Raw genomic sequence first — 16,129 nt, 5'->3', positions numbered from 1 at the left:
GTTGAGGGAATGTCTGATTTCAACGGCAGAAGCCTCAATCATTTTACTTCCTAGTTTTGCATCTTGTAAGCAGACATGATGCAGACTCTCGATTTCAGCTCGACTAGTTAAAGGCCCATTTCACATTTGGAGGATTTTTATAATTTGAAGGAGTTATGTGAATTGTGTTGCGTAAAATGGAAGTCGCAATGTAGAATCAGAGAAGGCAAGGGATGGGTCCTGATTTAATGAGCAGAGACAAGAGAACACCATCTGCAATAAAAACAAAAAGTGCTGGAAATACTCAGCAGGTATGGCAGCAACTATGGAGAGAGCAGCAGTGTTAATATTTCAGGTCAGTGACCTTTCATCATTAGAACATTAGAACATTACAGCGCAGTACAGGCCCTTCGGCCCTCGATGTTGTGCCGACCATCTGACCTACACTATTCCATTTTCATCCATATGTCTATCCAATGACCACTTAAATGCCCTTAAAGTTGGCGAGTCTACTACTGTTGCAGGCAGGGCGTTCCACGCCCCGACTACTCTCTGCGTAAAGAAACTACCTCTGACATCTGTCCTATATCTTTCACCCCTCAACTTAAAGCTATGTCCCCTCGTGTTTGCCATCATCATCCGAGGAAAAAGACTCTCACTATCCACCCTATCTAACCCTCTGATTATCTTGTATGTCTCTATTAAGTCACCTCTCCTCCTCCTTCTCTCAAACGAAAACAACCCCAAGTCCCTCAGCCTTTCCTCGTAAGACCTTCCCTCCATACCAGGCAACATCCTAGTAAATCTCCTCTGCACCCTTTCCAAAGCTTCCACATCCTTCCTATAATGCGGTGACCAGAACTGCACGCAATACTCAAGGTGCGGCCTCACCAGAGTTTTGTACAGCTGCATCATGACCTCGTGGCTCCGAAACACGATCCCCCTACTAATAAAAGCTAACACACCATATGCCTTCTTAACAGCCCTATTAACCTGGGTAGCAACTTTCAGGGATTTATGTACCTGGACACCAATATCTCTCTGCTCATCTACACTACCAAGAATCTTCCCATTAGCCCAGTACTCTGCATTGCTGTTACTCCTTCCAAAGTGAATCACCTCACACTTTTCTGCATTAAACTCCATTTGCCATCTCTCAGCCCAGCTCTGCAGCCTATCTATGTCCCTCTGTACCCTACAACACCCTTCGACACTATCCACAACTCCACCAACCTTCGTGTCATCCGCAAATTTACTAACCCACCCTTCTACACCCTCATCCAGGTCATTTATAAAAATGACAAACAGCAGTGGCCCCAAAACAGAACCTTGCGGTACACCACTAGTAACTAAACTCCAGGATGAACATTTGCCATCAACCACCACCCTCTGTCTTCTTTCAGCTAGCCAATTTCTGATCCAAAGCTCTAAATCACCTTCAACCCCATACTTCCGTATTTTCTGCAATAGCCTACCGTGGGGAACCTTATCAAACGCCTTACTGAAATCCATATACACCACATCCACGGCTTTACCCTCATCCACCTGTTTGGTCACCTTCTTGAAAAACTCAATAAGGTTTGTGAGGCACGACCTACCTTTCACAAAACCGTGCTGACTATCGCTAATGAACTTATTCTTTTCAAGATGATTATAAATCCTATCTCTTATAACCTTTTCCAACATTTTACCCACAACCGAAGTAAGGCTCACAGGTCTATAATTACCAGGGCTGTCTCTACTCCCCTTCTTGAACAAGGGGACAACATTTGCTATCCTCCAGTCCTCCGGCACTACTCCTGTCGACAATGACGACATAAAGATCAACAACAACGGCTCTGCAATCTCCTCCCTGGCTTCCCAGAGAATCCTAGGATAAATCCCATCTGGCCCAGGGGACTTATCTATTTTCACTCTTTCCAAAATTGCTAACACCTCCTCCTTGTGAATCTCAATCCCATCTAGCCTAGTAGGCTGTATCTCAGTAATCTCCTCGGCAACATTTTCTTTCTCTACTGTAAATACTGACGAAAAATATTCATTTAACGCTTCCCCTATCTCCTCTGATTCCGCACACAACTTCCCACTACTATCCTTGATTGGCCCTGTTCTAACTCTTATCATTCTTTTATTCCTGATATACCTATAGAAAGCCTTAGGGTTTTCTTTGATCCTATCCGCCAATGACTTCTCGTGTCCTCTCCTTGCTCTTCTTAGCCCTCCCTTTAGATCCTTCCTGGCTAGCTTGTAACTCTCAAGCGCCCTAACTGAGCCTTCATGTCTCATCCTAACATAAGCCGCCCTCTTCCTCTTGACAAGCGCTTCAACTTCTTGAGTAAACCACGGCTCCCTTGCTCGACAACTTCCTCCCTGCCTGACAGGTACATACTTATCAAGGACACGCATTAGCTGCTCCTTGAATAAGCTCCACATTTCGTTTGTGCCCATCCCCTGCAGTTTCCTTCCCCATCCTACACATCCTAAATCTTGCCTAATCGCGTCATAATTTCCTTTCCCCCAGCTATAATTCTTGCCCTGCGGTATATACCTGTCCCTGCCCATCGCTAAGGTAAACCTAACCGAATTGTGATCACTATCGCCAAAGTGCTCACCTACATCTAAATCGTACACCTGGCCGGGTTCATTACCCAGTACCAAATCCAATGTGGCATCGCCCCTGGTTGGCCTGTCCACATATTGTGTCAGAAAACCCTCCTGCACACACTGGACAAAAACAGACCCATCTAAAGTACTCGAACTACAGTATTTCCGGTCAATATTTGGAAAGTTAAAGTCCCCCATAACCACTACCCTGTTACTCTCGCTCCTGTCGAGAATCATCTTCGCTATCCTTTCCTCTACATCTTTGGAACTATTCGGAGGTCTATAGAAAACTCCCAACAGGGTGACCTCTCCTCTCCTGTTTCTAACCTCGGCCCATACTACCTCAGTAGACGAGTCCTCAAACGTCCTTTCTGCCGCTGTAATACTTTCCTTGATTAACAATGCCACACCCCCCCCTCTTTTACCCTCTTCTCTGTTCTTACTGAAACATCTAAATCCCGGAACCTGCAACATCCATTCCTGCCCCTGCTCTACCCATGTCTCTGAAATGGCCACAACATCAGGATCCCAGGTACCAACCCATGCTGCAAGCTCACCCACCTTATTCCGGATGCTCCTGGCGTTGAAGTAGACACACTTTAAACCAAGTTCTTGTTTGCCAGTGCCCTCTTGCGTCCCTGTAACCTTATCCCCTACCTCACTACTCTCAACAGCCTGTACACTGGAACTACAATTTAGGTTCCCATTCCCCTGCTGATTTAGTTTAAACCCCCCCGAAGAGCACTAACAAATCTCCCCCCCAGGATCATAACTCGCAAATGTTAGAAATGTAATAGGTTTTAAGCAAATAAAGTAGGGGGTGGGGCAAAAGAGAACAAAAGAGAAGGTGTTGATAGGACAGAGGGTCACAGAGAATAACTGACAAGGAGTTCATGGGGCAAAGAGAGTGTGTTAATGGTGTAGTGAAAGACAAAGTGTTAGTGCAGAGAGGGTGTTAAATAACAGAATAATGAAAGCCCTACCCAAAAGCATAAACATGAAAAAAGCCGTGGGCAGGCACGTGGTGAAAAAAATTGAATGATGAAACAAACTAAAATAAAAATAAAAATAAAAATAAAAAAGGGGGCCAATCATGCACTGAAATTATTGAACTCAATGTTCAGTCTGGTGGGCGGTAGGTAACGTACCTAATTGGTAAATGAGGAGCTGTTCCTCGAGCTTGCGTTGTTGTTCACTGGAACAGTGGAGCAAGCCCAGGACAGAGATGTGGGCATGAGACCATCTGCAAGTTCCCCTCTGAGCCACATGCCATACTTACTTGGAAATATGTCACTGTTCCCTCATTGGGTCAAAAACCTGGGTGTACCTCCACCACATGGACTGCAGCAGTTCACCACCACCTTCTCCAGTGCAATTAGGAATAGGTAACAAATGCTGGCCTTGCCAGTGATGCTCACATCACATGAACGAATGAAAAAATACAAAATAATCTTTACCTTACTGTTACGACCCGGTGAGAAAGGTGTCTAGGGTTCACCTGGTCTTACCATTACAGGGTTTTATTTTTAAACACACTGTGTTTTTAGCTCGCTCTTGGTGAATCCTCAAACACCACATTCCAATTATAAGGCAAAGAAATCAGCACAAACAGGCTTTCTTAGGTTTAAAGAAGAAAAGTTGAAATTTATTAAACTTAAACTTAAACTCTAATTTGGTTGATGCCTATGGATATACAACGTGTCCACACTTGCATGCATATGGGACACACACATGCAAATAGGGTCAGAATAGAGCAGAAGGAAAATAAAGTGGAAAAGTTTGAGGCAATCTCTGAAGAGGGTTTTTGTTATGGTTCTTCGAGCTCACTGTACAGTCCTTGATTGTAGGTAGATCTTGCTTGTCTTTGGGGCCTAGTATTCTTTTTAAACCTTGTTCACTGTAGGAGACCTTACTCTCTTGGGGGTTCATGTGGCTTCAGAGGCTTGTGAGAAAGAGATGGGAGCAGGCAGATAGGAGATGCTGTGGCGTGCCAGCCAGGAGAGATCTTCTCAGTTCAGGAGCATTCTGCTTCCTGCCCAAAATGTTTGTACAAATTCAAAAAACTCAGGTTGCCCAGCCAGTTAGTCATGTTTGACCATGTCTGTTTGAGTATTCGGCCATCTTACCAGTCAACGTGGAATGCGAGCTCCCTCACCTTCAATGTCTGGTGATCAAAAGTCCATTGTGGATTGAATGTGTCAGGGAATAGTCCTTTGTCCTTTCCAAGCACTGTCTGTTAATATGCAAATATCTTTCCAGCCAAGGGTCTATTGTGGGTTGAATGTGTCAGGGAATGGCTGCTTTGTCCTTCCAAACAGTGTCTGTTAATGTGCAAATGTCTTTCCAGCCAAGATCTGGCAATTTCTTTAAAGCAAGTCCTTTCTTCACTTCAACAACAGTTTGAAATTTAATGTCCATATGGCAAAATTAATATGCCTCATACTTGGCAGGTGGGAGCCTGAATGATACTAGCAAAGATATAATTGGAACAGAGGAAACTTGAATTGGAAGACAGAGAAAGAGAAAGAGAGACAGGAGGGAGAGAAAGAAAGAGCCTTCCAGAAGGAACGCAAAGACAAAGAGAGGCAGGACAGAAAGAGAGAGAACCTTCCAGAAAGAATGCAAAGAAAGAAAGCTGAAGCGGCTTGAGTTAACTAGGGGGCGACAGAGTAACCCCAGTGAAAGCATGGCCAATATAGAGGTACCTAATTCAGGGCTGGGTACAGAATTGTGAAAACTACCTCAACTAGCCCAAAATCCAATGACAATGATTTGGAAGCATTTTTTGTGCCCTTTGAGAAACTGGCAAGGCAGCTAAAATGGCCAGCTGCGACTTGGCCTCTTTTATTACAATGAAAGCTAGCCAGAAAAGCCCATGAGGTTTATTCCCTGTTGCCAGATGAGAGTTCATCAAATTATGAACTGAAAAGAATGCTATCCTCGGGGTATATGAATTAGTACTTGAAGCCTATCGCCAAAAGTTTAGAACCCTCAAGAAGCAAGCTAATCAAACTTACCTGGAGTTTGAAAGAAGTAAGCAGCTATCTTTTGACCAGTGACTGAGGACTCTTAAAGTACAGCTCAGTATGAGAATCTCAGAGAAGTAATTCTGTTTGAGGAATTTAAATACTCTTTCCCACTCTCCATAACGACCCATGTAGAGGAGCAGTGGGTTCAGAGAGCCTAGCAACTGGCCGTTCTGGCTGATGAGTTTGCTTTAATTTATAAGTTGGTTTCCCAGGGGAAAACCTTTCCTAGTCACCCCCACAAATCCGAAAAAGACAAGGGGTGATAGGAGCCCAAGCAGTCCTGGGAGAGAAAGAAAATCAGGACACACAGGGGGGCCTCCTCTTGCCAAAAAGCAAGGTGCTGTGAGCAAGCGTGAGACCCGGAGACCTGTGTGCTTCCATTGTGATAAGGTGGGTCATCTAAAGGCTGACTGCTGGAAACTAAAGGGAAAACCTGTAGGGTTAATCAGGGCACATCCGCTCATTGAAGAAAGAATCCTGGGAGAGAGTGCAACAGAGCAAGCTGTAGCTTTATTTATTTTATTTAGAGATACAGCACTGAAACAGGCCCTTCAGCCCACTGAGTGTGTGCCGACCAACAACCACCCATTTATACTAATCCTACAGTAATCCCATATTCCTTACCACCTACCTACACTAGGGGCAATTTACAATGGCCAATTTGCTTATCAACCTGCAAGTCTTTGGCTGTGGGAGGAAACCAGAGCACCCGGCGAAAACCCACTCAGTCACAGGAAAAACTTGCAAACTCCGCACAGGCAATACCCAGAATCGAACCCAGGTCGCTGGAGCTGTGAGGCTGTAGTGCTAACCACTGCGTCACTGTGCCTTTAATAGCAGTAAGAGTGCAACCCAGGAAGCTTACTACCACAAGTGCAGGAAAAGTTAATAGGATTCCTGAAGACTATCAGGGTTTTGTGTTTGAAGGGAAAGTAACCCCATACCCCTCAAGTGGGGCAAGCAAGCCCATGGTGATTCTCAGGGACACAGGGGCCACTAGATTCCTTTTACTGGGAAAAGGCCTGACCTTTCCCCCAGAGAGTGCAGTGAACACCAAAATGTTGGTGAATGGTATTGGAGGGCAGTGTATGCCTGTACCTGTACAATGGGTGCACCTGGAGTACGACCTAGTGTCGGGACCGGTGACCGTAGGGATTGTCCCTAGTTTTACTGTGGACAGGGTTGACCTGCTCCTAGGTAATGATCTGGCAGGGGTGAAGGTGATGGACCCCCAGTAGTGAAATAAAGACCGCAGGAGATCAGAGCGACAGGGCAGTGGCAGGAGACGGTCCTCTGCAATTTCCCTGAAAGTTAAATGAATCAGGCCATGATCAAACCAGCTCCCCCAGAGGAGACTGCATTGGCACTGCATACAAATGACCATGAGGTTTGTCTGTCAAAGACTTTCTTTGGGAAGTTAGAAGACCCAGGGAGTGAATTAAATAAATTTTCCCTAGCTGTGCGTCAGTGAGCCGACCCAGTGTTGTGAGAGTTAGCACAGGCTGCTTAGTCTGAAAGTGAAGCAGAGGGAATCCCTGATTGTTACTATTTAAAGAATGAGGTACTGATGAGGAAATGGAGTTCTTCTCACAGACCTGAAAGCAAGGAGTGGACAGTAGTTCATCAGTTAGTGGTGTCGCAGAGGTACTGGAGAGAAATATTAAGGAGGGCCCACGAGACTACAGTGGCTGTACATGCTGGTATACGAAAGACCAAAGCCCGCATAAGAAGCAGTTTGACTGGCCAGAACTCCACAAAGATGTGGTGGAGTACTGCAGGAGTTGCCACATGTGCAAGGTTGAGGGAAAACCCCAACCTACAGTGAAACCTGCACCCCTAAGTCCTGTACCGGTGTTAGGAGGACCTTCCCGCAGAGGGCTGGTGAACTGTAAGGGACCCCCACCGAGAACAAAAAGGGAGAGGCAAGCACACGGCTGGCCAAAGTTTAGAAAGGGAAGGGGAAAAAGCGACCAATGGGGCAGGTTAAAGGAAGTCTGGGAGGAATCTCGGATGAAAACCCCTACTGTCCGGTCAGTCAACCCCAAGAAATTTGGAAAGTTAGACCCCACATCCTCCTATGTAAATGCAGACACTAGAAGCACCCCACCAGAGTTGCTGACAGCATTTACAGGAACCTGCAGAGACAAAGAAAAGCCCAAGGGGGAAGAGAAACTGTGAGTTGATGCCTTGCCTCGTCGAAGTGCCACAGGGGAGTGCAGTAGAGTCTGCATAAATACCTGTAGGCAGGAGTGTCCCAGAGGACAAAGGGGAGATTAGCAAAGAATCCTCCACACAGTCCGAAAAAAAGAGAACCACCCATACCCTGAAGCCAAAAGCCTTTGCATGACTCTGCAAAGCACTGAGTTCAGGATAGACCTGCCCACTACTGACTCTCCTGAAAAAAAAAATCTGACTTAGGGCTAATTAAACCTAACCATCTCAAAGACATCCGAGGCAGTCATGGAAATGGGCAAACTGAAGAAAAACTTCCCCAAAGAACCACATGTTTATTGGGATGCCAAAAAAGGGCAGCTTAAGGCAACACTGCTACTCAGAAAAGACAAGCTGTAATAAGTCTTAGGATTTATGAATGAAGGTGAATGACTGAGAGAGAGAGATGCATGCTTTTTCCTGTATCTTATATTTTTTCTCTCAACCCGTTTTAATGAAATGCGTTTTTCTCTAATCACATTCCATTTCGCTGGGTGTGGAGGTGTCATGCAGGCCCTCACTTGCCAAGAATGAGGCATATTAATTTTGTCACATGAACATTGATTTTAAACTTGCTGGGAAGAAGAGAAGGCCTGTTACAAGGGCTGCCAGATACTGAGCTGAAAGACATTTGCATACTAACAGAGGTGCTTGTGGAGACAAAAGGATCATTTCCTGACACATTGGATTTTGATTACCAGACATTGAAAGTGTAAGGAAGAGCATTCCAGAGACTGCTAAGGTGATACAATCCACAAAAGCCAGGACTAGTTAAACCAGCTGGTCACATGACTAACTGGATGGTCCAGGGTTTTTTGAACTAGCCACAGAGTTTTTGAACTCAAAGATTGTTTGCTCCTGGAGTGAGAAGACCTCTCCTGTCTGCTCCCAACTCTTTCTCACAAGCCTCTGGACCCACTGAGGACACATAAACTTCAAGAGATAAAAAGTCTGCTATATCAAACAAGGTTTAAGAAGAACACTGGGTCCCAACAAAAAGCTATACCTCCCTACAATCAGCAAGCTCGAAGAACAGTAACCAAAACCATCTTCAGATATTGCCTCGAAGTTTTCCACTTTATTTCTTATGCCCTTTTCTGTCTCTATCTGCATGCGTGTATCGCGTATGCATGCTAGCATGGGTGTGTTGCATATCCGTAGGCATTAACTGAATTATAGTTTAAGTTTAATAAAGGTCAATTTTTTTTCTTTAAACCTAAGAAAACCTGTTTGGCTAGTCTCTTTGCCTTATAATTGGAAGTTAGTGAACAAGGATTCACTAAAGAAGAGCTAAAAATAAATGGTGTGTTTAAAATTAAACCCTGTTACAGTAAGACCAGGTGAAGGCCGAGAGGAAACCCTAGACCCCTTTCTCACCTGGTCATAACCGCATACTAAGATCTTAAAGGGACATCACTCTTAAAGGTAATCCTATAACATTTATATAGGGCTTTTAATGTAGTAAAACATTCCTAGGTGCTTCATTGGAGCAATTATCAAACAAAATTTGACACCAAACTGCATAAGGAGATATTAAGATAGGTGACCAAAAGCTTGGCAAAAGAGGTAGGTTTTAAGTTGCATCCTAAAAGACAAAAGAGAGGCGGAAAGGTTTAGGGAAGGAGCCCCGGAGCTTAAGGCCAAGGCAACTGAAGGCATGGCCAATAATATTGATGATCAATGAAAATTGAATAGCTCAGAACTGGAGGAGCACAGAGATCGTGGAGGACTGTCGTGGTGAAAGAGGTTACAGAGATAGGGAGGGCTGAGACAATGGAGGGATTTGAAATCAAGGATGAGAATATTAATATTGACATTTTGCCAATGAGGGTCAGTGAAGACTAGAGTAATGGCTGATTGGTACTTGGTGCAGTTAGGATATGGGCAACAGAATTTTAGATGAGCTCAAGTTTACAGAGAGTGCAATGTGGCAGGCCAGCCACATTGGATCATTGGATTAGTCGAACCTAGAGGTAGCAAAGCCATAAATGAGGGTTTTAGCAGCAGATGAATTAAGGCAGGGGCAAAGATGGACAATATTACAGATGTGGAAGTTGGCAGTCTTGGTGATGGTGAGGATATGGAGTCAGAAACACAGTTCAGGGTCAAAAAGGACTCTAATCTTACCAACAGTATGATTCAGCTTCAGACAGTGGCCAGGCTTGGGGGTGAAGTCAGTAGCTAGGAAACTGAGTTTGTGAAGGGCGCTGAAGACATTGGCTATGTTCTTCTCAATATTTAATTGGAGGAAATTTCTGCTATCCAGTACTGGATGTTGGACAAGCAGTGTGACAATTCAGAGGAAATAGAGGGGTCACGACAGGTGATAGTGAGGCAGAGCTGAATCAGCATACATATGGAACTTGATGTTGTGCTTTTGGATGATGTGGCTGACATACAGCATGTGGATGAGAAGCAGGAGAGTTCCAAGGTTGGATCTTTAGGGGCTTCAGCAGTAATAGTGTGGGAGCGGGTGGAATTTTTGTTTTCATTTAAATGGTTGCATCTCTTTAATTTTACTTAAAGGGCTTCAGTCATGTACAATTTCCCCCTATCCTCTCTGCACCCAACCCCTTTTGTACATCTCCAAGCATAAGGCCCAACATGGGCCAGGAGCTTTCCTGCATATTTACTCATGACCAACTCCAGGAAATTCCAAGAAGTATTCTCAAAGCTCTCCACTTAACTCACTACTTGGTTGCTCTGCAAAAACAACTAAGAAATGGAGGAGCCATTTCTTTCTTAGTTGAAAGTCATCAGTCAATAATTCACAAATGTTGTTTCCTCAAGTTTCCTGGAGTCTTGAGATTGACTGACTGACTTGGAGCGCAAAAATAAGAACAAAGTATGGAACAAGAAAATGCAATTTCAGATATAAACACTATTAATTTCAACAGATCACTTGCAATCTGTACTGTCCTGAACACCTTTTCACATATTCAACTTTATGATGTTTAAAATAATGAAAGAAAAGGAGAGATAAAGTGAATCTATTTCTTCTGGGGAAGGAATCTTAAAACAAGAGCCAGGCTATTCGGGAGTGAAATCAGGAAGCACATTTTCACACAAAGGGCAGTGGAAATCTGCAACTCTCTTCCCGAAGGACTGTCAATACTGTCAATTGAAGGCTGCAAGATGTAAGAGTGTCAAGGTATAAGGAACAAAGGTGGGTAAATGGAGTTGAGGAACAAATCAGAAATGATCCAATTGAATGACGGCACAGTGGCACAGTGGTTAGCACTGCAGCCTCACAGCTCCAGCGACCCGGGTTCGATTCTGGGTACGGCCTGTGTGGAGTTTGCAAGTTCTTCCTGTGACTGCGTGGGTTTTCGCTGGGTGCTCCAGTTTCCTCCCACAGCCAAAGACTTGCAGGTTGATAGGTAAATTGCCCACGAAGGAGGGACCCCTGCCCCATGCAGGGATGGGGACCTCCTTTTCTAACACATCCTCACCATGTGGTGGAAGCCACTCCCCCCCCCCCCCCCCCCCCACCCCCTTGTCATAACTAAGATCCCAGCGGGATGGGAAGAGGCCCTTATCTGGCCATCATAGACCATTTCAGGACCTCAATTGGCCTCTGGGCGGGAAGGCCAACTTCGGCCTATCCCACCCCTGGGAAGATTGGCCCCAGCAAAACGGCGTTGGGTTCTTTGGCGGCTGCTGCCGCTCCAATTCTCTGGCCCCCCCCTCGCCATGAAACCCGACGTCGGACTGCGAACAGAATCCAACTATAAGTTCTTAAGCAAGTAACTGCAAAAAAACCTGCCAGGACATAAAATACTGAAATTTGTCCCAGACACTGAGCAAAGCTCTAAGATATCGATTAACATTACGATCTATCCAAAAGTTTATCAGATTCTTTTGAAGCTATTATACCTTTAAGGAAAACAGTGCACATATTCCTTTACAGCATTTACACTTTCTAGTGCATTGCCTGAAAATCAGCTGCTGAATGAGTTTCTGGAGCTTGTCAAATCCTGATCAGATTGTGCGGCTGTTTCTTAGGATTGTCTGAGAGTACTTTTATATTTTGACAAGTTATTAACACCGCGGTTAAAATGGCTTAACACCTCAGGTGGCTTGTGCTTAATTTAGTGATGTAAAATAATCTACCTGGATTAATCTCAGTGTACAGCTCCCACATAGTGTGAGTTCTTTGACACTGGTAATTTATTGTTCCTATGGTGGCTTATGCTAATTATGACAGTTAGTGAAAATTGCTATGTGCCCAGTTTTGACTTTGCTGGGTGATTATACGTACTTTATCTCAAAGGGAATGGATTACAAAAGGAGAAAGTTTTATTTCAGTTATAAACAGCCTTGGCCATACTCCATCTGGAGTACTGCATTCAGTTTAGGACACCACGGGGGGAATTTTATTCTGGCAGCAGGAGTCTCGACATCCGGAGAAACCGACACCAAAATCCCTGTGCCGCCTCTTTTCCAGAGGTCCCGCCAAATTTAGTGACAATCAGGCACTTAAGTAGACAATGGTGGGCCTTCCATAGGATCTAGAACCCAGTCACTGGAAGTCCCGCCCTTGGTGATCTGCTGGCCAAACAGAGGCCGACAGCTGCAGTGCCACCGTGGAGACGGTGGCTGCTGCTGGAGGTGACCATTCTGGAGGCCGACGAACATCACTGGAGCTAGGTTTCAGGCAGGTCAGGGCAGGAAGGGTCTCGCAGGGTGAGGTCATGGAAGGGGGGGGTGGAGGTCGGCAGCAAGGGCAGGGTGCTGGCCCTCAGTGGGCACCCATCTTCCCATGCCGGGTTCTTCGTTCAGGCACTATGTGCCTTTTAACGAGTGACCCCCACCTCCTCACTGGAGCCAGGAGGTAACCCACACAGTTTTTTGTGCCATGCTTCCCATGTGGCAACAGGGCTGCCTGCCGCATAGCTAATTGCGGCGGGGGAGGGATGAGCCCCTTATTTGGGGATTAATTGCCCAGTTAAGGGCCTCAATTGGTGACGGGATAGGAAGGTCGTTCACAGGCTTTCCCGCCCCGGACTAAATTTTGGCAGAGGAGATACAGTAGACAAGAAGGACCTGTTTCCCCGAGCAGGGAGGTCTACCAGGGGGCACAAGTTTAAGGTGATTGGTAGATGATTAGAGGGGACATGAGGAAAAACATTTTCACCCAGAGGGTGCTGGGTGTCTGGAATTCGCTGCCTGCATTGGTGGTGAAGGCAGAAACCCTCAAGCCATTTAAAAAGTACCTGGACATGCACCTGAAGTGCTGTAACCTGCAAGGCTACGGAACAGGTGCTGGAAGGTGGGATTAGATCGGGTGGCTAGTTTTTTCAGCCGGTGCAGACACAATGGGATGAATGGCCTCCTTCTGTGCTGTAACTTTTCTATGGTTCTTTGGTTCTATGGAGGGATGGTGGCGGGAACCCCACCACACCCTTCCCCCACCCCACCCCTCTATCCCACCCGATTTTATGCTCTCCCAGCCTCAAAGCCTGCTGTGGGGAGAACATAAAATTCCACACCACATTTCAGGAAGGATGTATTGACTTTGGAAAGGGTGAGCTGCAGATTCACCAGATTAAATTATGTGAACAGGTTGCATAAACTTTGCTTGTATTCCCTTGGGGTATAGATCTGATTGAGCTTCTTAAATGTTAAAAGGATTCTATAGAGTAGATATAGAGAAACTACATTCTCTGGTGGGGAAATTAAGAAGAAGAGACATGATTTTAAAATTAGCTAAGCTAATTAGGAGGGTAATCAGGAAGCACTTTATCCACACAAAGGATGAGAGAAATTTGGAATTCACTCCACCAAAAGGGTATGAATTCTGGAAGAACTGGAGCTTTAAAGACTGAAATTGTTAGATTTTTGTTAGGTAAGTGTATAAAGAATTATGGAGCATAGGCAGGTAAATATAGCTGAGGTACAGATCAGCCAGTACCTATTGAACAGCAGTGCAAGCTCAAAGAGTGCAAGCTCAAAGGGCTGAATGGCCCACTGATGTTCCTATAAAGCCCTAATAAAGTAGCTCTTATGACTAGAAATAAGGTTGTCAGGAGAGGTTTTTAGATTTTGTGTCTATTTGAGTTTGATTTGCTATGACAAATTAACTTTGGACAGTATTACCATATTTATCATCATGTGCTAATAGCATTGGCGAATGATTAGCACCCAAGTAGTTATCAACCAAGTTATCAACTAAGTAACATCACTGGTGCAATATAAAACAAAGTGCATCTCTTCTGGGCACTTTAATTTCCTTGATCTAATCTTTTAACATCAGTGATAGGATTACATTTCTGAGCCATTATTGGTTAATCATCAGTAAGCCCAATTACAATTTTCCAACACTTTTCTAATTGCTAACTAAGGGTGGTATGAAGGCCCATTTGAAGCTGGGTTTAATATTGCACTCCATAGGGAAATGCTGAACAAACCTTTCATTTAGCTCCTGTTAAACATGAAAATGCTGGGGCTTATTGTAGCATTGCAAATCATTACCTATCTAACAATCACAAAAGTTTTAGGATTTGGTTGCAAATCACCCATCTCTATAAAGTTTCTGGACTGATAAAACTATGGGAAAGAAATTGGTCTTTGTTCCAGGTGGAAAATGGATGCAAAATGACCCATTTCTGGGGGCAATGGTATATTGGGATTTTCAGGCATTCCTGGTGACTGGCTAAAGCAGGTATTAGGTCTCATACATTTTTTTGATAGGCTGACACCTATCTTGGGACTACCTTACTCAGGAATCTCCAGCTCCCTAGCACCCCCAAGGGCCATTACCAGCCTGCCTTCAGTCACCTTCCCATTACCAGCCCCCGCCCCCAACCTCCTCACCCCCAGTCCAGCTCCACAGCAGTCCTGAGGGCCACTGCTAGCTTGTGATTGGCCTCCTTCCTGTTGTCATTCTCTCTTACCTCCCCGCTGCACCCTCCCTGGAATTTACTGACTCAGGGAGTGCAACTGGTGTCGGAAGCTCATCCAAATTATTGAAATGAGGCTCTAAGGTCCAATTTTAGTTGACCCTCGGGCCAAATTCTATGTTTATATTTTGTTTTGCTCTTAAAGGGACTCAGGGCAATGTGCAATATTACAATTCTGCCTTATCAAAATACATTGATAATTTACCAGTACAAAAGAGGCTAACTTATGTACACAGAGGAGTCTTAGGAAGCCTGAAGGACCTCTGACTGCATGTGGCCTACAATACACATTTGAAAATCAACTGGATACTTGCGTACATAGCTAGTTCTAAGAAGAAATGCTCAGCCCTACTGATAGCCAGTTAATTTATAGCAGCAATGCAAAATTTTCTTCCAGCTGCTCTTCTGAACTTTTGCCTGTGGTGAGGTACTTGACAAGCCAGAAAATCACAGCAAGCCAGTTATCTTGCCACAGGTGAGGACTCAGCAGCTCTATTCTCATGTATTTGCATTGGATAAGTTAGTAGCTCTCTTTCTCTGAATCAGTAGATTGTGTGTTCAAGACTCACTCCAAAGATTTGAGAATATAATCTATGCTGTTACTTCACTGCAGTGCTGAGGAAGTGCTGCACTGTCAGAGGTGCTATTTCTTGGATAACATACTGAGCCAAGGCCCTGTCTTCCCTTGCAGGTGAACATGAAAGATCCCATGGTATTGCTTAAAGAAGAGCAAGAGAGTTCTCCCTGGTGTCCTGGTCAATCATTATTATTTAGGGCAGCACAGGGGCACGGTGGTTAACTTCACAGCTCCAGCGACACGGGTTCAGTTCTGGGTACTGCCTGTGCGGAGTTTGCAAGTTCTCCCTGTGACTGCATGGGTTTCTGCCGGGTGCTCCAGTTTCCTCCCACAGCCAAAGACTTGCAGGTTGATAGGTAAATTGGCCATTATAAATTGCCCCTAGTGTAGGTAGGTGGTAGGAGAATTGAGGGAAGGTGGGAATGTGGCAGGGAATATGGGATTAATGTAGGATTAGTATAAATGGGTGGTTGATGGTTGGCACAGACTCAGTGGGCCGAAGGGCCTGTTTCAGTGCTGTATCTCTCTTTGGGGTGGCGCAGTGGTTAGCACCACAGCCTCACAGCTCCAGCAACACGGGTTACAGTTCTGGGTACTGCCTGTGCAGAGTTTGCAAGAACTGCTCCAAAAAGATCCAAGTGACAGCTGTCTACGCATATTTGGAATGCCAGGAAAGGGACAACTGATATCATTCCATTTCTTATCCCTTTCCTTTAATAATTAACATGTATTTGACCAAGGTTTTTTTTGGTCTTTTTTTGTAAAGAGATCTCTGCAGGGAAAACCTCTTTATTTTTTCTTCAACCCTGGTGTGTGTGTGTGTGTTG

The sequence above is a fragment of the Heterodontus francisci genome, chromosome 6, assembly GCF_036365525.1.
Source record: "Heterodontus francisci isolate sHetFra1 chromosome 6, sHetFra1.hap1, whole genome shotgun sequence".
Classification (NCBI taxonomy): Eukaryota; Metazoa; Chordata; class Chondrichthyes; order Heterodontiformes; family Heterodontidae; genus Heterodontus; species Heterodontus francisci.
The sequence above is the reverse complement of the archived record's forward strand: the minus strand, read 5'-3'. Positions refer to the sequence as shown.